The following is a 24,100-nucleotide window of genomic DNA, read 5'->3' on the forward strand; positions in this document are numbered from 1 at the left end:
GGGCTGGGCAAAACCTTTCTTTGCTATGGGCAACTTGATCTCCTCCACTTTCCTCCTGAATGACTAAGCAGCCACTTGGGCACACCATATGCATGCACTTGTACCTGATGTTGACTCTCTGGAACACAAATCCTGCTCATCTTTTAAGTGCTACCATTTCACAATGTGCCAACATACTTCATTTTTGGTAATAGCTCTTCATCTAACACAGTAAGACAAGTGTGTTTGCTCAGTCCCTTGATGCTCTCTAAATAACATCCTTAGCAAGGAGCATCCTTTGCCAGCAGCACCAGGCTCACCCTCCCTGGCTGGAGGCCAGGCTCCCAAGGGTGCTGTGCACAGACCCACTCACTGCACCAGCTCCACAGCAGGATGGGGAGCAGAAGCAGACAAAGCTGCCCTCTGGCATGCACTGAGGAGTGAGAGGCCCATGAGTCCATGCCTTTAGGAGGGGGTCGGTGCAGCCGGTGCCTCCCCTCCTCACTCAAAACCTGACTTTGGGGTCGATGCAGACCCTGAGCACAATTTCCCAACTCTCTCCTGTTCCCCAGAAGACTCCTCTTGCCCATGTACCTGCTAACACAGGGTTTGCCCTTTTTATTACAGTTCAGTTCAAAACAAATGTGAAGCTCCCCAGTATGTTTGAATTGTGCTCAGCGTTTTTTTTATGTGGCAAGGCAGCTGCTCCCTGGCAATCTCCTTATCTACAGCAGAGATGAATGCAATATTCTCCTTACCTGTGATAAGCTGCATCTTCAGGCCATAACAAAACCCATTTTTATAAGGGATATTTCAATGTTATGTAAATATCTAACAGATAAATTACAATTAAAGAAATTTAGAAAATTAAAGTAACATTTATGCTTCAACAAAAAATCTAATATTATATAAACACATAATGCCTTCATAGATTTCATATAATTTATGGATTGCTCTTTGAGCTTTTTTTTTATTTTGGAAGTAAAAACATGCTTATCTTTGTCTTGTGTTTGCCTAATGTATGTAGCCCTAACTGCACCACCAAATCTAACATGGTTTATTTTTTACAGCTTGGATGAATAAAATGTAATCAACCAGACTCTCAACAAAGTCCCACCCTTTCTAGAAAACACCCTTTACTCTGGGTAGAGAGGAAGTCATTGAACTTATGAAACACAAATCTTAGCACCTTCAGGAAATAGTGTGAAAAACAAACTCCCCACATGTAGAAACTATAGCAAAATGCTCTGAGGTGATCTCAGCTCAGGTTTCCACAGTTAACATACATTCTTCAGCATTAAGGAATTGATGTTCTCAAAAGTTGGATATGACACATTCTCTTTCCTCTCTTTTTATAGAAACTTCCCTACTTCAAATGTTAAATTGATCTTTTTTTTTTTCTTTTTTTTTTTGCCAGTGAAAATGTCAGTGGAAAACTTCACATGCACAGGTGGAGTCAGAGAAGGTAAGGGGATGAGCTGGACAAGTCTCCAAAATCTGTTAATTCCAGAGCATTCTGATCCTAGAGGATCTGGACAGAAACTCAGATAGCCAGCCTAGGAGAGCAGCTGGAGATCAGAAGGAAGGCTGAAGTCGGGGAAGACTTGTGCAGTCCCTCTGTAATAGGCACAGCCTGGCAGCAGCAGCAGGATGTAATAGCTTTTCTCAGTAAATAACCATCCCCAAACTACTCAGAGATGAAAACCTCACCAGTTAAATAAGCTAAGGCTTATTAATGCATCTATAGAGCAAGGCAGCTTGGAAAACCTGTTGCTTTTGTCTGGTAATTAAGAAAAGCAGTTTTTGTGACTCCAGTGGATTATCAGGGAATGTAAGTCCAGCCCTCTGAAATGTCAACATTGTTCTACCACCCCCCATGTTTTAACAAAGTCACAGATTAAAAAAGGACTAATTAGAATGTTATGAAAAGGCAGACATCCAAAGATGATATGTGAGGCATTTCTGCACCAGAACCTGTAATTAATTAGTTTGTGCTAGTGTTCATATAGGTGTATTAAAAAAAAAAAGATTAACCTGCCTGCTTGCAAATCTTTTAGGGGTCATTATTAAAATTGTTTTTGTTATTTGGACGGACATTTCTCTTTCTCTTAAGTGCATTGTAATTTTGGTCTTAAGAAAAAGGAACTATACAAAATATTTTCTTTCAAATTTTCAAAGTATTTTCCAATTCTTTCCCCTTCAAAACACATCTCTTGCTCTGCAAGCCTTTTCATAACACAGAAATGAAAGACAGTAAAGATATAAGAGTATTCATAATCCAACACAATATTTAGTTAATATGTTTAATTAATGCTGACAAACTCATCATTTTATTCTGGTTATCAAGATGGTTTGAGCAACATAGGATTTTCACCAAGCATGAAATTCATGTCATGGCCTACAGAGCTCATTTAGAAACTTTGGATGCTCTTTTGCACTACTAGTTATTCCATAAGTTTATTTCCAAGCATGTGTGCTGGTTTATACATACACTTATATAAGAGTGATGAAGTTGCAATTGGTATCACAAGAGCATTTACGTACTGCTCAAACTAATTATTTGGACAGAAATGACAAATTGTGCTTTAAAAAGAAAAACAGCATTGCCAGAGTTTCTAATGCAAAGGAAGTACAGTTAAATTGAACAATTTCCTATCTCATCCTGTCCCAATAACCTCTCTCGGTCTTCTGAAATATTAATAAAAGAATAATTATTGCCATTTATGGTCAAAATAAAATGCTGTTAATGGCATATTATTTTATAGCAGTTGCTAGTATTTTTCCTTAGCAATTGCCTATTTATTTGACTTCCACTTGGCACCAGCTTGCTATTTCCCTCTGTATTACAAGAAGGGCGCATTTAAAGAGGAAAAAAATGCCATTGGCAAGATTAATAATAAAACATTGATTTTTAGAATAAAAAGAAAAAAAAAATTGGGGAAAATGTGCTGTCTAACGCTACACCTGTAGAGCCTGAGATCTTGTTTAACCAGATCAGCATTGGGTACAGAACCCCATTTACTGAACAGATTTAACAGAGAGATCATGACAATCCTGCCTGGACTCTCTCCCCAGCTGCATTCCCCAGCCACCGACTGACAGGGAAGAATGTTTGCAGAGATTATCTGCCAGTGGCAAAATGATGTTTAACTCCCAGCAAGACGTAAGGGTGTTACAGTGCACTGACTAGGGCACACACCAAAGGGACACAACATCCCTGTTCCCTTTGCCTTGTGATTTTGTTCTTCCAATTTTTAACATTCCAGTGGTAGCTCAGTTCCAACCTCACTGGAAGCAATGCTGGTTACCCATCGAGGTTTTCAGGAGGTGCTGGGACCTATCCACTCAGATAAATTGATTTGATAAAAATCAAATCAAATGGAAGTGAGGTCAACCCACAGTGATATCTCTTTGCTTATAAGATTTTTTTGATGGAATTATGCCTAAACATTCTCCCCTCCTAAGAAAAGACTAGAAAATTCAAAAGTATTACGTGCTGCTGGGCCTGTTTGTACCTCAGTGCTCAAGCCTTGAAACTTTTTGAATATTTCTTATCATTATATATAGGAAAAATGTTACATTAATAGACACTCTATGTAGCTAAATTTTTCAATTACTTCCTCTAAGAGTAGTCATAGACTTTTTGCTACTAAAAGAACAGGGAAATATAAACAGCATGTTTCATCACAATGGTTGAATTGTAGCATTTTTGCAATAAATCTCAGAAAAATAGTTTCTAGTTACATGTGACCATGTAAAAAAAATCATGCATTGAACACATTGTTATAAACCAAGATGTTACTATTTTCCTTTTGGCATTTTGCTTAGTGTTTCCTCACACTAGAAAGAGGAAAAGATCAGAATGATCCTTAGGATCTGCTTTAAACCCAAACACCATGCTCTTCACCAGGTTTGTAGCCCACAGCCAACACAGATGCATGAAGGGTGCAGGGACTATCAGGAAATCCCACCCTGTATCCCATATTTTCTCTGTTCTCAGAGAAAATCTTTGCCTGTACTTGGGTCAACACACACAGATGATTCCTCCTGTACAGGAAAAGCTTAGAAGGGGGAACATGTCTGGTTTAAACAGACAAGCCACAGTGCAACACCATCATTTTCTCTCTTCTCTCATAGAATGAAGACACAGGCAAGAGTGGATTTTCTCCAGGGTAATCTCCACAGCATGGCTTTGCAAATACAGATTTCTAAGAGTAATATACATTCCTCACTCATGTGAGTGATTTCAGCAAGACTCTGTGACTTCATCATCATTGCCTCCCAGCTCAGCGGGACATAGCAAGGAAAAAAGCCCATCAGTTTTCGATATCATGCAGGTTCACTCCAACATCCCTTCCTAATTTTTAATTCATCCTGCCCTTGAGCACAGCTATTTGCTATTACAGGTAAGGCTGCACAAGCATACGGTGAGTGGAGGCCCAGTGAGCTGGAACATCCTGTTTCAACTGATATTCTGCAGAACTGTTTGGCTGTAGGAGCTCAGCAATATATTTTGATAGGCTTGACTGTGCAGCTATAGATCTAGTTTGCTTCCCGCTTGGATATTGTTCATGCTTCAGTTATCACACACAAAATTAGAGATAAGCAATATTAAGCAGAGCACTCTGTATCTCAGCTCTGCCCAAGAGGGCTGATAACAGACCCCAGTCTCTTTATGCTTTTTGCCTTTACAGGAACATGAGTGACTGCTTCCCTGGGAAGCAGAAGGCAGTAAGTATTCTGAGCTTTATGTTAATGCAGTGTCTGTCACATCCCTCTTGCACCTTCACCAGGAGCTTGCAAAGTCTTGGTGGAAATCCTAAAATGGAATACCTTTTTGATAGTGCTTTTCCAATAGGGCTGCTATGATGCAGAAATAACTAGTAAGGCTATTTTAGCAGCTTGCTATGCATAAAAAATGCATGATCTTCAAAACACGACTGCTGGTAGCAATTAGCATGTTTTTTTATGTGTAATTGCATTCTTACCTGGTTATTGCAGTATACAGAAATAAGCTTTCAGCTTGATGTGTTACAAACCCACAGAATTCTTAATTTAATGCATGTTCAGCCCAGTAAGAAGAGTAAAGAATCACATACAGCTGTCCCATTTTTAACAGCACATTAATAGTTCACTCTCAGGAGCCTAAATCCTGCCTTTTCTTCCCTTGTTCCACTCTATCAGAAGCAGATTTTCCTAGAAAATACTTAATAATCTATCTCCCATATTGTTTGAGTATGTTATTTGCAGGCTTGGAGCTCTTTTTGCCTTCAAATTTTATTCTTGTTGCCTGATATTTTCCTTAAAACATCCAGAGGTTATACATGTCCCCACACTGTCGACACTATGGTGCTGGTGCCACCTTATGAACATCAGCACACAAGCCCTTTCCCTGTGAACAGGCTGCCCTTTTCTTCCTTCCAGATTGTTTAAGATCACATTAGTAAAACTCTGAATTGAAACAGTACATGCAGGAAACTGCAAGACATGGATCCCTTGCCCCTTGGCCAATACAAGCACACAAAATGATTCCACATTTCCCCAAGTGCTGCAGCAGATGACAAAGGCTTTCCTGTTCTTCCACCTTGTGTCTTTGACACTCTCATATGTTTTGGCTCTAGGCCCAATATTCCAAAGCTTCATGTATTATTTGCTGTCATTCCTTAGTATTTTACTATTCAGTTCTGGATTTACTGGGGTCAAAATGATTTGTTTGGAAGGATTTGCTTTCAGCTCTAAAATTATTGGGCATTTCAGAGGGGAAAAATCAAATGTGTGTTCAGATAAGAGACTGAAGATAATGAACAAAAGATAAGGAACCACAGGAGAATGACACTCTTTGTATCACTCTGGCATTGACATATTTGAAAAAACTGAAGAGGGTATCTGATTAAAATCAATAACGTAAAAAGATCTTTATGTTACCTACACTTAAACTTCCAGCATGAGCTGATAAACCATTTGTTACAGTGCCACAGGAGCCCCTTTTTCCAAATCCCTACCCTCAATGAAACAATAACACCAAAGGGAAGCATTTCCAGTGATTGCTTTGCATTGGAGCACATCTGCCCTGTTGCAAATGAACACAGAACCTGAGTCACTTTTTTGTGCACCCCTCTCTATCCAGCAAATTCCAAAGTGCTGAATTCATTTGGGATGTAGAACAAGAGTCTCAGTAGGCGCAGGTATGTTGACTTACCATAAACAAAGGCCTAGCTCCTGCTAAGAAATGAAAACCATCTAAATCATTCAAATGTACTTTCCAACTCTCGTAAAAACATTTGGAGTCATCTGACTGATAAATATGCTAATTAAGTTTGATTGTTCTATTTAATCTTAAAAATTGTCTGGAAACCCTGGAGGATATTTTGTTTGGCATCAAGAGAACAGCAGACTCACATGAATGCCAGACTCCTGTGTGATTGGCTGTCCTGTCCCAGAGCCTTAGGAATCCACATCAGCACCACTGCACAAATTCGACTTCCTGTACAAGGAAAAATGGACAAAACATTCACATGTTGGATTTACCTGCATCAACTTTGTTTTTATATGCTGTAGCATTCTCCTTAGCATTTTAGATAAGACATTGTGCTAGGTGGGCTATTAGAACAATGTGCTTAGTAAAGAACTAGAAGTATAAAATGAACAACCACTCAGATTTGCCACAATGGCTTAATAAAATGAAACACATCCCTCCCTCCCAAACACCCACCACCACTCCCCTCAAAAAAAGAAGAAGAATAAAAATTGTTGGAAGAGTCAATATTGTTTGTGTCATTTTTTAAGCTTTGGCCACCTTGTAAGCAAGAATCCTCTAATTTTCATCTGGATTAGCACTGGTTCCCAGATGAGAGAGCTGCAAAGTCATATCCTTAAACCCATGCAGGAATAATGAGTAACTCAAGAACACCAGGCTCCGGGGGTCCTTTGCCTCATGGAGACCCCTGGGGTTTCTTAAAAAGAGTCTAATGGGATCCAACAAGGGCAACTTTGATTATCCCATGTGGTTTGAAAGATACATCAACCAAACCACAGAGGCCATGAATCTGAAAGGCAGCTGACAAATCTAGAAGAGAAGTAGAATTTGCTGAGATTCCAAAGGAAGATTTATATGTCAGATTACTGGCTATATTTCAGACGCTGTCATTTCTAGGAACATCAGCTGGAGATACAATTATTTATTACTACCCATACAGAGCCCCATAGACATTAGGATGTATGTGCAGACATTACAGTCAGCAGGCAAGAAGAGACAGAAAGGGAAATAGGAGGAGAGGGAGAGCAGATCTTAAGAGCTAATCCGGATTCACATATTACCTTGGATAGTTTACTTCACCATCTCAGCTCAGAATTTAATTTTGCTCATGAGTTTCTATGAACTATTATTGAGAATTTTTTAAATGGGAGTGATGCTATCTCAAGGCAGCTACTAACTTCAATTATAATAAACATGTTACAAATAAATTCTGATCTTGTTCTTCAGGACCTTCAAGGAACCCTGCTATCCCAAATTCCCTTCTGCCAGCATGGCCTCCTACTTAGAGCCTCTTAACACCCAAGGCTTCTTTCTTTTGCAGAGAAACAATCATGTACATTATTGAACATGCTGTAGCAGATATACCACATTATTTTGTTACCACGCTGCTTAATAGCATTTAAACAGAATGCTATAAACACATAATAAATATCAATCTTGAAAAGGTATTAAAAATTCAAAGAATACTAAATTACCCCGTGTAGGTGAACTGAAGCAAGTTAATAACCATGAAGGAAGTTGAAATTGTGAAGTTCTGAACAGGTAATTTAAATGTTTGAAAACTTCTATAAAACACTGGGAGAACACACAAAGTTTCTAATGTCACAGTTTTATCTCATCTTTGCTGAGTACTAGTACATGGTTTCATGCCCAAAAATATATCCAGAAGAGTCCAGAGAGAATTACTTTTCTGTAGCTGTAACTTTGTTTCACCAATCATAGAATCACAGAATGGTTTGGGTTGGAAGGGACCAGTTCCAACCCCCTGCCAAGGGCAGGGACACCTTCCACAAGCCCTGTCCAACCTGGACTGAACTCCAAAGGCAGATGTAGGACTCTCATTACCCCAGGTGGTACCCCTGATAGGAGAAAAAGTTAAGTTTTCAGGTACATATGGTATTCTTTAGCTCTCTTTTTCAGGGACATTGGTTGCAAGTACAAGAAGCTGTGTGCAAACCTTATTTCTAACCATGACAATTAACTAAGTTAAATATATGGCCTCTTTCAACAAACCTTGCCTTGAACGTTCTTTCAGCTAAAAAATGGGATCTTTCTCTTCTTCACTGTCGTAATATTTAACACAGGAACAGATTATTAGTTTATGTGCTGCCTAATAAATTATGCTAAACTGAATGAATTAATGCCTTCTGGTAATATTCATTGGCCATGGTGCCTTGTTATCCTAGAGCCTGTGTGCTGATAAAGCAACCAAAGAATCACAACAACTGCTGTAAACATCTAACCAGTGCATGGGGCAGAAAACAACAAGGCAAGTAAAGGCAATCCAATCTGGCTTTATTTGGGGCTGTACTTACAGTAGTTATGATCAATGGTGGTTATGAAGTATATATTGGATGTAGATTTCCTATGATTGAATAAACCTCTGTAGCCTTCAAATTAACTAATATATCCATTTCATTAATCTTTGCTAGTCATCACCAAAAAGTAAATCTCACTGTTCCAAAAATCTAAAGCCTGTGCATTTTCAGCTACATCGACATGCTTTTAAATATTTTTAATTGAAAGTATCTCATAGAAGGTAATGCAGCATTCATCTTGCTTTGGATGACATGAGGCATATACCATAATATTTTAACTAATGTTTTATTTAAAGACAGACTTGAAAAGTCTGAGTGAGTAATAGCCAGTTTGTCAGCTGAATCACTTTATCCTTTGGAGGAACTTTTTGTCATTATATTAGATTATTCCCAATTTCAGTGCAAGCCAATTTATAGGATAAATGTACCTCAGTGTCATGCATTCCATTCTTGAATAATAAAATATTTGCAGTGTTGTTTTTACAAAATTGTTATCCTTCCTAACTTTACAAACATGTTACTAAGTGATAGTAGATAGTAATATGCATTGAAAACCTGTGTTTTTATGGAAAAAAACCCAACAACCTCTCTTTTTTTTATATTTGAAAATATTTTTTTAAAATTTTTGTTTGAAAAAAAGTCTACTCATTATCTTCTTAGTATGAGAAAATATTTATGTGTAGTGTAGTGAAGTTTAATCCCACTGGAGAATTTTTATGTATCTTAATGGAACTGTCTGAATAGAAGAGCTGGCAGAACTGGACCCCTTGTGCTCAGAATACAGTATTTACCCATCAGATACTACACTTGCACATTGCCAAAAAGCAGGCTACATGAACAGCATTTCTAACCATTGTAAATCAATTCAGGGCTATTTTGTGTTTTTAAAATGCTTATGCTCCTTTGAAAAAGAAAGAAATTCTGCTTATGCTTAACAGACTGGCATATATTAATCCTCAAAATATGGCACAAACCCATACATTTTTAAACTCTAGAATAAAATAATCTCAAGGATCTTGTTTGAGTTTTTTTGGTTTAAGTGGGCAGAAATGCAGATTTACTGGATCAATTAAAATTCTAAGAACTGTATTTCTTGTCAAACTATTTTAATCTGTTTATATCTGGATTGTTCACCTATCTGTGTACAGAAATAAAAAGTGTGTGAGACTGACTTGCACAGATATCTGTAGGAGAAACTGCATCTTGTATTTTATGTAGGAGGGAAGCAGTTGGGAGATGAGCAAGAAACATATGAATCATCTTACGACTACAATCTACATCCAACTTCCTCCTCACAGGAAATAAAGTTACCTGACAATTTAGCCAGTAGAGTGGGTTTCTGACAACTTTGCATAAAGTTTGTTTGAAGAACCCTCATATTTTTAAATGTCTGTAAGAATATTTCTGCTAAATATATCCAAAGCACTTGACCTGAACAAAATTAAAACTGGAGAATTAAAAAAGAAATGACCCAAAAAGCATATATTTGCAATGAAAGCATTAACTTGCAAAACAGAGCTGCAGTTTGAAACAGAACTTCAGTAGTGTTGCCATCTGAGTCTGATTAATTTGGTCACTGTTTCTAAAATCAGCACAAATGATTTCACACACACCACCCTTTACCTTACCTTCCTGCTTTTAAACTCGCATGGCTTTGATTTTAAGAAGTCCCTGACTGAAAACTTCCCATACTCTTTGGGTGGTAGCCACTGAACTGCTGAATGAGCAGCTTTTCACACCTTCACTTCCTTTCAAAGGATCAGGGAAACATCCCAGATATTTTGACAGAAGCTTTGCTTTGACTCTCACACCTGTCCTTTGATCTCCCCCTGCGAGGTGCTGCCTTGGCTGCCAGGAGCAGCTTTCCAAGGCTCACAGAACCACTGGGAAGCAGGAACAGCTGCTCCCCTGGAGCTTTGAGCTGCCCCAGGTGAGTCTCTGAGGACTGTGCCTCTGCTTCTCATTGTGTACACAGCCAAGAGCTATGGTAGCTCAGGCAGGATCCCTTCCAGGGTCAAGGGCATGGCTTCACTAGGAAGGATTTCCATTCTTGCAAATTACTATTGTTTTCTACATTGCATATCTATTTTAAATACATTTTCATTTTTTTCATCACATTTTCATGCAGTCTTTGATACAAGAATGACAGACAAATGTTACTGCAGGAATACCTGCACAAGCAATCTGGTTTTTATAGCAAAATGAACCTGCAGATTGGCTCTGGAGGCTAAGAATGGAATATCTCTCCCATGCCAATCTCTCTGACACAGCTTGTGACAGATTCTGCCCAATGATTTTTAGGTGTTTACTTATTCTCAAGGAATTCATTTCCTATGACTCTGTGCTTACATTAGACACAGAAATACTGTATTTATATTTAGGGAAGTTGAATTTTTCAACCTGAAAAGAGGCCAAACCATGTTTACAAATGTGCTAAAATCTTCTTTCAAAGGGTGTTATTCACTTTTGAAAACAGGCCTCTTCAGTTAGAAATATATTTGTATTTAAAAGAAAACAAAGCCTGAAAAATTTTAACTTGAGGGCTTAGAATTCTGATTTTCTCAGAAAAAGAGCAAGGCTTGATCAAAGGCATGAATTGAAGGAGTCCCTGGTTCTCTCTCTTTAGGAAGACAAGCAAGAAAAGTAAAAACAGCAGAGCAGCACACACTCTCACTTTCAGTCAAATGGAATACTTAAATGAAGTAAATGGGGGAAAAGTGTTAAAAAAGCATTATTATGCATTTTTAAGGCCCCCTCCCCCTTCCAAGTATTATATTTAATAAATTATTTAACAAATAGATCTTTTTTAAAAAAGGAAAATCCCCTTGAAACAAGAGCTGTGTAACCAAATCTTCTACTCAAAAAGCATTTTTGGTAATGTTCAAATGCTCACTTCTTCCTTGGGTAACAGCAGGCATACTAACAAGCTTTTTCACTCATTCCTCTGAATTTCTGTTTGTCAGCTCAGTTCTGGACTTATGCTGACAACAGCAATATTGTTACATTTCTACCTAGTGTAGGTTCAAGCTGCAAACATCAAACGAATATTGATTTTCTTTTTACAACTGAGAAAGCTTTAACAGACACAGCAGTAGTAACTCCTGGTAGATAAACCTGAATTTGGGACCAAAAGTACTGTTGTGTTATCATTGTCAGCACTGCCGGGAATGAGAACTGCAGAAAAGCTGAATAGGCAAGTGATTCACAGTATTCTTTCATGTGCATACATAGATTGAAATCATTTGGGTGGCAACTAAAGTGAAATCTTTTTCAGAGTTCCCACATCGCAAAACCACCAAAATGATGCTTGGCAGGCAGATCTATCTAGTTGGAGCAAATGAGAACTGGAATTAGGGTGCAGACCAGAGGAATGCATTTTCATTGACTGATTATCTCCATCTCAAAACAAATTATGTCATTCTAAACAGACCCAGAAATTCTGATCATACCATTGCTTAATAAAAAAAGGTTTTATTCTTTGTGGTTTGCGAAAGAAAGTCAGAATTCCCACATAACCTTACCTTTGTTTTGTATCTAAAGAAATTCTAAAAAACAAATGAAAGAAACCCCCAGCTAGAAGTACTCCAAAACTTTTATTTCATCCCAGCCACAGACATTGTTTAAGGGAACTGCAGGAAGATTTATGCAAATGTTTCAGGCAGTACAGCTCCACTGTGTACCAGGCCTCCACAGACTTTTTATGCAACTCCTTGGGGATGTGTGTTCTTTTGTACCATCTGGTCCAGGCTCCAGAGAGGAGCTAAACAAGAACTCTCTGGTTCTGAACTTACCCAGCTTCTGTATGGAGCACATAAGAAGAAAAATCAGAAAACTTGTGCTGAGATTAGAGGGAGAAAAAAGAAATAGAGGTGGGTGGGGGAACAAGGATAAATATGCTTGAAAATATTGTAGCTTTACTGATTTAAAAAGGAATCGTAATTGTTACTAATGACTTGATGTGACATGCTGAAACAAAATATGTGAAATGTCCTCTGATGTCACATAAGCAAATTGTCATTTAGTCACACAAGCAGCCTTGTTTGCAGAGCAACTGTGCAATTTCATTCCTCACTTATATCAGTTGCATTTACAGGTACTGAGTCATACAAATAATGACATGAAACACAAAACATATTTTTATCATTCTTACTATAAAGCTGTAGATTGATGTTGGAAGGTGAACAAATAAAATGTAATCAATAGTATATGTGCAAAACTCTGCAAATTAGTCCTCTAGTACTTATCTATAGCACTTCACAAATATTTTGAGATACTAGAATGGAAGTACTAGAATGGAATACTTTTATTATTAAAATTTTAGGATGAATAACAGTGAAAATATACTAGGAAATGTACTATAAAGCAATATCTCTGTGACTGAAGCACTGTCACTGAAACAATCTGGGATTGCACTCGAGCACTGCTCCAACCAGGTACAGAGCACCAGGCTGGACATTCTGCACTGGGTTTTACGTGCAAAAATACTGTCTTCTGAGTGGCACATATCTCTGCATCTGTGTAATTTACTGTGGTTTTAGTAGATTTACAGATGTTGAGTTTTTCTCTTGCTTCATTGCTCATAAGCACAGTTTGGGTCTGTGTCATGCCTGAGTGTCTTTTAACACGGGTAGAGTATACCCATCCATCCAAAGAGTGTTTGAGATTCAAAGCTTGTTTTACTTTGCTATGAGGCTATGGGAAATCCAGGAGAAGAACAAACAAATTGACCTGTGCAACACAAGTGGGTCAAGACACATTCTGTAAATTTAGCCATATCTATATCCCTGTTGGCACTGCATTTGTCACTCTGCCCATTCAGATAATGAATAGAATAGTGCTATGGTAATAACATATTTGTCACTGAAATACAGGGAAGATTTCACTGGCTGCAAAGAACAGCCCCCATTGCTGACTTCAGCACAAACCAATGACCTTTGACAGCTTCAGCAGTCAGGATGAGATTTTGACCATACCATAATATTCAACACCAAAGAGTAATATTTCCTAAGCAATGTTTTTTACCTATAAATTTAGCGTCTTTCCTACTCACAGGAATAATCCATGAGTTTCACATAATCTATTTTTCCAAGGATGTGATGGTAGGACCAAGCCTCAGTGCTTTAGGAGGTCACTGCTTTTCTCCATCAGCAGCACTGCTGAGAATAGCCCAGATCACCAACTGAGGGCCAGCAAGTGGCTGGGAGTGAATGAGAAACCTCTTCTGTTTCCTGTCTCTTCCCTAAGTACCAGAAAATAACTCGGACACAGATGCTCCTAACAAAAATCTGTGGTTTGGGATTTAGCTGTTGCTGTCCCATCAAAGAAAAGGTGTTCAAATATTTAGTGGTCTCTGACAGTAGCAAAACCTGAACACACAGGCATTATTGCAAATTACTTGGGAAAAAAATTAATTACCTTTCTAATAAAAAATGAAATTGCAATTACTAGTAATTTTCATTTAAGGAACCAACTGTTCCTATTTGCAGTAAGACTGCATTATTGTAATTTTGAAATTATATTGGAAGGTCGAATGTGAGAATTTAAACTGTAATCTTGCAGATGCTCCCACAGATGTCAAAACAACCCTGCGTTGTTCAAATTCTCATGAAACCTATGAACCTCATCATCATCAGATCCCATCCAGAATTCCAGGAATTACTATCTTCTTTATCTTTTCTCCATAAATAAGGTATTTAATCTTAAAAGCACAAAAATCTGATTTAGGGAAAGTGAAGAAACATATACATATGAACCTTGGCTCGTTCTTTTCCAAAGTGTCAGTTCAGTAGCTGATGGTTACTTTCCATTGGAGATTCAAGCAGTAGAGATTGGGTAGAAAAAAATTACTTCTAATATAGAAGGGCCTCCAAAAGTCCAGAAAACAACTGCCACTCAGAAAATCTGAGTATTATTATGTGACACTATAGACAAATAGTCTTTCTGTATATTAAGAGAGGTTTTAGTACCGGAGGTGCCAGATGTAATACACAGTATGCAGGGTCTTGGCCAGTGAAATTTTTAGTCTTCAAGGACTTTCAGGATGTGAACTTTTGGAGGGTCCAAAATGGAGTGAATATAAGTAATTAAGAAAGATTCAAAAATAGCAGTCAATAATACCAAAACAAGTTACCCAAATTTTAGTGAAAACACTTCATTTTTAGCTGCTGACATTCTTAATTTCAAAATACTATTTTTAAAACGAAGCTGTTCACTTTGTATGCATCTAATGAAGAAATCAAAAGGTCAGCATCAGGATGGTATTTTAATAACTTAGAATTTGACAAAATGCCACAGTTCCTCCTGGGCTTTTGTATTCATTGACGCTGGTGATGCACTTCAAACATCTACTGCATATTCCAATCTTCTCAAATTTTTTTTCCACCTATAATTTTGAGCATGCCAATTGCATATTTTAGTTGCTTAATTATTCCTTAGGACCAGGAACAAAGGCTTGTAGGGCGACATCCCAGTTCTGTAAAGCAGCAGAACTATTTTAATGGCAAAGGTTTTCCTGCCATTAACTGTGTAGGGTGGGAGATGCCCTTCAAGATTTGACTAAAACCAGAACTTCCTTTCCTTAAATCAAAAATTCCAAACAATATGTTAGTCCCCAGGTGCAGATCAGTCAGCCTAACATTAATCTAGCAACTGCTTCATCCATTTTCTGCAGACTCAGATATATTCTGGCAATGCCATTGCTTTACCACATACAAATCTAGTGAGTACAAGTGGAAAACAACAAGCATATATTGCAGTTATTGTTTATTATAATACTTGGAGAATAATTTACTCTATTCCCACTTGATAACTTTTTTCCTGTCATCTGACATTAAATGTCCCAGGGCCCTGGTCTTTAGCCACTCAGAGAGAATGTGGTTTGTTTGCCTTTGCATTCTTACCCGTGAGTCTTCTGTGAACTGTGTTATCAACAGCAACAGTACTAATAAAAGTAATTTACAAAAATTGGAAAACTGGTTATTTGAAGAACAGACTTTAAACTCTAAAGGCTGATCTCAAAGAGAAGCAGTAAAGTTCAGGCAGCAGTGCCCAGAGTCAAAGTAGTAAAGACAGAATTTAAACTCCTGAGAGGTTATTTACTCGTAGCTGCATTTCTTTCTCCTATAAATCCATATGATGTTGGTCATAGTCCAATCCAAGCTTGTCACTATTTCTTTGTCTCATGAATTCTTTAATTTGGATTAATGGTAAGCATTGCTGCCAGCACAGAGGATAGTAATGACGTAGTTAATGTACACAGCAAACAGAATTTAGGCAAAGAAGGAAGGTTTACTGGTCTGCCTGTTTCCAGTTTATCACATTACCAAGCTGTAAAAGGTTGCCCTAAGCAGTAGACACTCTAGTTCTAATTTAATCAGTAGAAGCAGTATCACACAATTTCTTTTGCTTCCATTATCCCTTATATGATAAAGATAAGACCAAAAGAAAAGGAGAAACAAAGGAAAAAACAAATTCATTATGTAGAGATGGGGTAACTAGGAGTTGAAAAGACTGAAGAAAAAAATTATATTAGGGAATATAAATGAGTTTATTAAAGTTGGGCCAAAAGCAGACCCAACAAATGCTGGTAGCATGACCTGGGAAGAAAGAAGCAAGGGGTCTGACTGAGGAAAACCTGGTGTGCAAGAGAATCCCAGCCAAGTGAAATCATCATTTTATAATGACAATGAAATTTTGGTCAAAAAATTAATGGCCAGACACGGTCAAAAAAGGAAACATTATCTCTATAATGACAATGAAGGCTCCAATATTCAGGTCAAATCACAGTCCTGGGAAAAGGAAATACTGTGAAACCTGTACTTCTAGACTAATACTCAAAATTGAAAAGAAAGCATTTTAAATGCTTCATCAGAAGAAGCAGTAAACTGATGCCATACAAGTCAAGTCACAGGAAAATCACTAAGATGAGGAAACTGTAATAATATAATTAAGAGAATGCTTAATTAATGCATTTCATGAGTAACAAGGCATGTCTGCAATGACAGCCCAAGGCAAAAGACATCTCCTGACATGAGGGTGGTCACTGCTCACTGATGCATGGATGGCCATATGCTATATGGGGCAAAACCCACAGAAGGAGCTTAGGTGTGTGACAGCTTCTCTCCCACCATTATTATTTTCCAGTCAGCAGCAGCTCAGCAAGACCACCCTGTTGTCAAAAATCAGAGGAAAAAGGTACCATCTTCCCAATGAGAGCTGAGCACTTGCCTACAGCTATGCAGGACTGCTAAGGTGCAGCCACAGGCTATGGCCAGATGTAAATTCAAGGGCTAAAAAATAGCACAAAAAGTAGGCTATAGGATCATGTATATACAGCATGCACATGGTCTTTGATACAACTCTCCTGTAACCTTTATTGCCCTGATGAGGCACAGTGTGACATGTGCAGTGTCTCTGGAGGTGTTAAAAGATTAATTACATCAATATGCTACATTAATGTGGTTTGTGATGGAAGGAGACTAATACATGAGAAGTAGCAATGTGCACTTTGATGAATCAGTTGATGGGAATGAGATTCATATTTTTCAGTGGACAAGAAATTTTATTCCATTTTAAGAAGATGTAGAAATGTAGAAATAAATGATGGAAAAGACCTTCTTCTTTGATGAGAGGCAAAGGATGTACATTCCTGACCAGCAACACTGAAATGAGCTGAAGCATTTCTTTCTAGATCAGCTGAAATGGAGAGACAAACTTAATTCTGAAATTTTGTTTGTAGAATCTTAGTCTCCAAAACATACCAGTGACTGATTACAATATAACCCAGTATTTTATTTCTCAGGAACTGCCAAACTGGGAACAGGATACTATGATAAAAACTTTACATCAGTTTTACCTCTCTCTGAGGGCAGAAGTGCTCATTTGAGTTTGAAATGATTTTCTAAAGATAGACAAAAAAGACGCCTACCAGAACAAAAGCCACAGTTACAGTTAGATCAAGAATTTCATTGTTATCCTACCCGCCAGAAATCTCCTGAAATTGAGCTTTTCACTGGACCTTGATGATAACAGGAACACATGTGATAAACTAAGACAAGCATAAAATCCAGACATCTCCGTGACTGAAAATCAAATTCATTACTAGATTTTGACCATTCAGAGTTCATGTCTCTTGGGAAAAGTCTCCTGACCACTTTAAAGTAATCAGTCATTGCATATATATATACATTTAAGTAGTCTAGAGTACAGGAAAATGAGTGATGAAAGAGATGCAAAGTTCAACTTCACACCGCTGAAGTTATGCCTCAAACCCTGATTCAGGCTCATCCAGGGAAGGATTTCACAATTCATGCCATTTGATGCTACTCATTGATAGTAATAGAATAAAACCACACACACTTAGGAGAGGTTATGTTTTATATTTTGTTATATGCCCCAACCAGTCAGAAATCATTAACTCATTTGCTCATGAATACTTCTCTGCTGTGAGCTCTATTTTAAACTTGTCTGCATTAGGACTTATTTTTAGTTCTGTTTTATTTCTGTGGAGAGTATAAGAAGCAGAACATTTTATCTTCTGTTCATAAAGGAGATATAAATCATCCTATTCTAAAAAGGTGGAGCACTTTTAGCTCTTGTTCTTTTGCAATCAGTTTGATCTAGCCTAAAAAGAGGCCTTATCCTGCTCCTAAACTGGCTTTCCTTATCTAACTCAGAGAATCACAAACGTTCAGCAATCTGCTTGCAGTAGAAGAAATTAGGTTACTTTTCTACTCTCATTAATGCTTTGCTGTAGAAAATGGGAGAAATAATACAAAAAGGCAGGATTGGCATTGTATTGGAATAACCCGCTTGCAAAGGGATCAGCTGTCACTCCTCACTCCCAAGCCATGGAACTGGATGGGCCTTAGGGTCCCTTCCAACCCAGACAATTCCACAATTCTATGTGTCCCAGCTTACTACAGCAGATCCCTCAGGCTCAGTTTTTCTCCAAGCCTTATGCCCATCTGCTCCTACAAGCATTCAAGTGACACCAGGAAATTACTCTGGATGTTCAAAGTAGAGCTCCTTGCTGAACTTGGAGCTGCAGAGCCTGAGACTGACCAATAAATATCAGTCATGGTAGTTTCATGAGAAAATATCATTCTCCTTTGAATGTGACTGGAATATTTAATCTGGCCTTTAGTGCTTTCAAAATGAGGCTAATCAATGACTTATTGCCATCAACAACAGAAAATCATCTTGTGGCAGCCAGTGCCTACATCAGAGATAAATTCTGAAATTTACATTTGTTTTTATTTTGACACTGATTGCACTTATACATGCTAATTATAAGAATAACAAATTTTTTCATGCAAAAAAAGGTAGAGTATCAAGATTTGTGGGGAGAAAAAACTCTGTAGGAAGAAATAACCATTTGATAGAATGCACAATTTTTCCAGAAAAATTACTGAACTAGAGGGCTCCCTTTATATAATTATAAAATTATTGTTGGTATGACTGATTTAATTTGAATAGCATTCCCTGGGGAAATATACTGTGCTATCAACTTGAAATGATTATGATTATTTGGCCTTCAGCAGTAGTGGGATAAGTCAGCAGCAGAGCTGGATGGCAGTATGCCCACAGCTACACCTAATGAAATGAAGCACATCTGTGGCTCTGACAGGAGGAAATACCAGGGAACGAGCTCATCTCAGAGCAACTCACTCCACGCCTGATGCCAGCAGTCTCTGAGCACCCACAGGCAATACCCCAAGGTCCTTACTCAGCTTTTACTCAGAATTGAGGGAATTTTGATCATAGAGTGAAAACCAAGAGGGGCATATGTTATGCTAAAAAATATTAATATAAAGAGGTGGCTAACTCTTCACCTTTTTCAGTTTGGCAGAAGATGCTGAGAGGTGTCTTTGTGAGCTAGGTGCAAGAGCATGAGGTGGTCTTCAGTAAATCATTTCTCTTAACAGAAATGGTCAAATATGAAAGCTGATATTTTTGTGATAAGTTAAACAGAGTGGAACTTCATCAAGCTGGCAATAACTGCTTTATTTCGAGCCGTTTTCCTAAGATCAGTGGGCTAATTTTATACCCTGCAACATTTGTGGGGGAAGCCTTAGCAATGTCTTCCTCTGACGTGAGAGGAGAACAGCCCCAGAGAACTGGTTCTTGGAGGACTTCTGCTCCACTGAACAAGCCCTCTGTGGCAACTTAGAATAATATGGTTTTTTTAAACTGCATTGACAGGTTGCACAGTGTTTCTCTGCTGCTCTTGACTAACAATCTAGCAAGCACATGAAAAGCAAACCTCTGCCTTTGTCAGCTTTGCTGGCACTCTGCTGAGGGAGATCAAAGCAGGCACTTTGAAGGAAGGAGAGTGAGGATGCAGCCAAATGGTGGTTTGAGACAAAGGAGCAGCCTGCTTGAGGTCATAGATGGAAGGAAAAAGCCTGATAGAGAAAGGAAAAAATAATCTCTAAACATATGTTGTGCAAGAATACACAATTTGCCATCCTTCTCCATGGAGACTAAGCTAGACTCCCCTTTCACAATTCATTTGGACTGCAAGAGTGAAGAGCTGCCTGTTCAGAGGCTCTGAACCATTGCTGCCCTTGATTTTGTTAATGGCAGCAAACTGGGGAGCAGCATGGCCTCCTTGTTGACTGCTGTCTCTATAAAATGCAAGTTCCTCAGAGGAAAAGGAAATAATGCCAGAAAAAGTAAATAGCTTGTTTTCCATGTAAAAGCAGACTAGTTTTCTGACCACAGTAAGCATTTTTTCCTCCTTCCATGCAAGGCAAAAGAGGTCTGTGCAAAAATAATCCCCTCTGTCATAGGATAAAAGCTATACATATTCTAAGAATGACTTAAGCTTCCTGGGGACCTTACCCTGGGACATAAAATGATGTATTCAACTTCTGCTGGACCTGTGCTGTGGCCAGCTTCCCAGGGGCTCCTAGGAGCATCAGATCCAATACATTAGCTGCTTATTGTTCAGCTTTTCCATTTTCAGATATCTGGTTCCTAGTTATCCTCTCCTGGAATGAGGTGCTGCTAAGACACACAATGCAAAGCACAAAACATAATTGGGATGGGTAGAGCAATCCGATTAAAATGAGAAATCTCCCTGAGTGGGAGTAAAAGCCAAGAAATGAAAAAAAAATTATAAAAAAGGTGGAAACCTAAATAATTCTCATAAAATCATTTTGATTTTTCTGTAATCCCCTGATTCTAATAGCACCAAAACCAGAAAAACACCTTTTGCAAAATTCTTCTGGTTGGAAAGGGGGCAAAACCAATGCAACATTAATAATAAACACTTTATTAAATTTACAGAGGCCCATAAATGGTTCTGAGAACACACAAAAACCAGACAAAATATACCATCTGTCCCCAGCTCTGCAGAAGCTGGTGCCAGCAGCTCAGGCAAAGGTGGGTGTAGTACAGTACCCATTGGCAAGGAAACTCTGCAGGGAAGACTGAAAAAAGAATGTTTTATTGGAGGTAATGAGAAGCATGAAGTAGCAAGTATTTCTTTTCCAGGAGAAGGGAATAACAAAAAAAGCTCTGAAGGCAGAAGTTGGAGAAGGATTAAGTAGGGAAGATATTTCTCCAGAAAGTTCTTATCTAAAACTAATATAATCAGACATATCATTAAATCTGCTAGAGTAAAATCCTATAGAACTAAACAAATTCATCAAGGTGTGACATTTTAAACCCCTGTCCATTGTTCATATGTTGTTTCAGTCCAATCCTGTTTTCTGCATGACCTGTCCTTTGCAGTACCCAGGACATCAATGTTGCTCCCAGCAGGGCACAAAGTGCATTTCTCAGCACAGGCATAATGCCATGGGCTTGACTTAGCCAAGACTTAGCCCACCTCAGCAATGAAAAGAATATCTTGAAATATCTGAGGGGAAAATCCAAGAACTCCCTTTATTCTCCAGAGAAGTATTGAGGATGTATTTCCTTGACTTGTCAAATCAGCATGCTTTGACTGTGGCTGTTCCACAAATCCCACAGGTTAAAAAGAAGCTACTGGTTCACCAAACCCCCTTCTGATGGGGTGTATGAACTGCAGAGTACATACATACAGCGCTGCAGCCCAGAACAACACCTTACTCTGTTCAGGTGAAATTTCCCTGACCCAACATTCCTCTTTTCATATGAATAAAAAATTTCAAAGGACCTTGTGAGCTTTTGCTTTCTTTGTTACAGAGGATTCTGGAAGACTTTCCACATTACATTAGATGCTCTTGTTTGGAGTTAAATAGAATCTTTAATGTAATATTAGACTGCTTTAAATATTTTTTAACAGATTTATTTAGGTTTATGTGGTGCCATTTCTTCTAGATTTTGCTTTCAAAAATTCCTCTCAAAGCAATTTATTTTATTTTAAAGGAAGTAGTAACATTGTTATGGAGGAAAAAATGTAGATAGTTTTCTTATTATGAACTGTTTTTAACTGCAAATTTAAAGATATATTTATAAAGGCTTATACACTTAGGAGGTGAAAGCTTGGCTAAAATCTAAAATCCTTTTAAGCAGCTTGGCTTTTATAGCATGCTACAAATTCATGAAGAAAGGAATACAGGAGGATTGTAAAATTTCATGCCTGACACTTGCATGTTATCTTTGGGAATCCAGCCTGAATAAGGAACGCATAAAAGGAAAATATAAGCTTGCATAGCTCCAATGTAGTGTCATAAATCAAAAATTCTGGACTGAAGGAAACCAAGATCAGTAAAACAGGTGTCTCAGCATTTGACATGTGTCCATATAAAAACAAGGTAATTATTTCAGATGTGGTATTTATTGGAAAGAATACAATTGGGGATTAAAACTAAATTCAATAGTACATATATGGTGATCAGTAACGTTCATATGCATGGCTAAATACAGACATAGGAAAGATAATTAAGATTTAGCTTCTCTATTTATAGAACAAAGGTGAAAGCAGATTCATTGTCTTCAAATGTGAAGGCTGGAGTAAACATGGGTGATATTAGGTGCTAGTGAAAGCAGATATAACTCATTACAAAGGTGTGTTCTTTTTCAATAAAATTAATATGTGAGGTACAAGAAAAACTAACTGATAAAACAAAAGGACAGAAGCTACAATGTAGGAAGAGAAGAACAAAAAAAATATGTTCTAAGCCACTGAGATATGTATTTTTGCTAAAGAAGTAAATGAAAATTATTGAAGAGATAAAAAAATCTATAGAGACCCAAGACAAAATAACAGGAGTTTTGGTAATACAAGTGTTTTTTCTTTAAATTAACTACTTGCAATAAAACTATGAGCCACTCTTTCATTGCAAAACAATGCAAAAACTACCATTATTTCACAGCTGTTGAGGCAGTCTCTAATGTTCAGGAAAGTCCACTTTTTACTATTGATAATTAAGGATATTTAAAGTAACACATATTCTGAAAGAAACAGCTATTCTGAAAGAAATTTAATTGTCAATTTTCTAAAATTTCTTATTATAATATTAGTAATCAGATAAAGCTAAATTGTTTCAATGACTCAATTTACATTTCAAAACATTAAAACTGTAGAGCAGAGCTTTTTCAATCTGATATTAGGATTAGCTTTTTGAAATACCCTTGGAGAAAACTTGTATGCTTTTTTTTGTTTTCAGCAAGGCACAGTCATATCCAGTTTTCTATAGAACAGTCAGGAAAGATGTGGCAAAAATACCTCAAGATATTTTAGAACTGAGAGATTAGGCAGCTTTCTACTTTTAATTGATTTACAAAGAGCTATAGAATGGCAGTGAAATCTCCTTATTGCAGCTTGCTCAGGGTGTCTCCACTGCACTCCTTGGAATTCTTTTTTCAAGAAGAAGGCTGCTGCTGGGCTGACAGAGAGCATTCAGCACTCCCTCTCTGACCATCCATGGCTTCTCTTCAGAGAAGTTTTCTTCCTCAAATATGACCGGGTTTTGCATACCACAGAAGTCCCATTTGGACTTTTTGTCACTTGGTCACAAACTTGATATGAATATCACCGATCAGCAAGAATTAAAGTGCTGGGTTTATGTGCTGAGGTTAAGAAGGATGCTTTTAGTATGAACTTGCAGTTGCGGAGGGAAAGGTGGGCAGAGCAAGCTATCACTGATTGTTTAATATTTGCTAACAGAGACAAATAGCCTTCAGGTTAGATCTAACTCCAAGAAAACACATTAAATGTGACTATGAAGTGATGCATCAACAGCAATTTTGTCATTTAGATGCAAAACACAAAAAAGAATTGAAATGCTCTGTTAATATTCCTTGCTCTAGTGAGCTGACCTTCTGCATATTGGTGATACAGTTCATACATGGAAAAGAGATGTATTGAAATTGAATCAGTCAATGCTGCTGGAATGAGGAAGATTTTGCTGACTTCAAACTACAGACACCCACAAGAAACTGCAATGGGAAATTTGTTCCAGCCTTCCATCTAACCATGAAGGAACTGTGAGTAAGAACATTATGATAAGGTGAAATAAAAATGTGAGATTGCATAAAACGTAAATAAAACAGAAAAACAGAAATACAAAGGATAAAAATATGCAAAATGTGACTCTGAAGATTTTTTAAGTCT

The 24,100-nt window shown here is 37.8% G+C and overlaps 1 long non-coding RNA gene across 1 annotated transcript in view; it reads right to left on the minus strand.

The window, feature by feature from the left end:
- The window catches only part of LOC135447736 (uncharacterized), a 340,899-nt gene that overhangs the window by 21,850 nt on the left and 294,949 nt on the right, over window positions 1–24,100 (minus strand). The window contains exon 3 of the long non-coding RNA XR_010440283.1: window positions 6,379–6,463. This is a non-coding gene — a long non-coding RNA (uncharacterized LOC135447736). The remainder of the gene's footprint in view (window positions 1–6,378; window positions 6,464–24,100) is intronic.

The sequence above is a fragment of the Zonotrichia leucophrys genome, chromosome 4A (genome assembly GCF_028769735.1).
Source record: "Zonotrichia leucophrys gambelii isolate GWCS_2022_RI chromosome 4A, RI_Zleu_2.0, whole genome shotgun sequence".
Lineage (NCBI taxonomy): Eukaryota > Metazoa > Chordata > Aves > Passeriformes > Passerellidae > Zonotrichia > Zonotrichia leucophrys.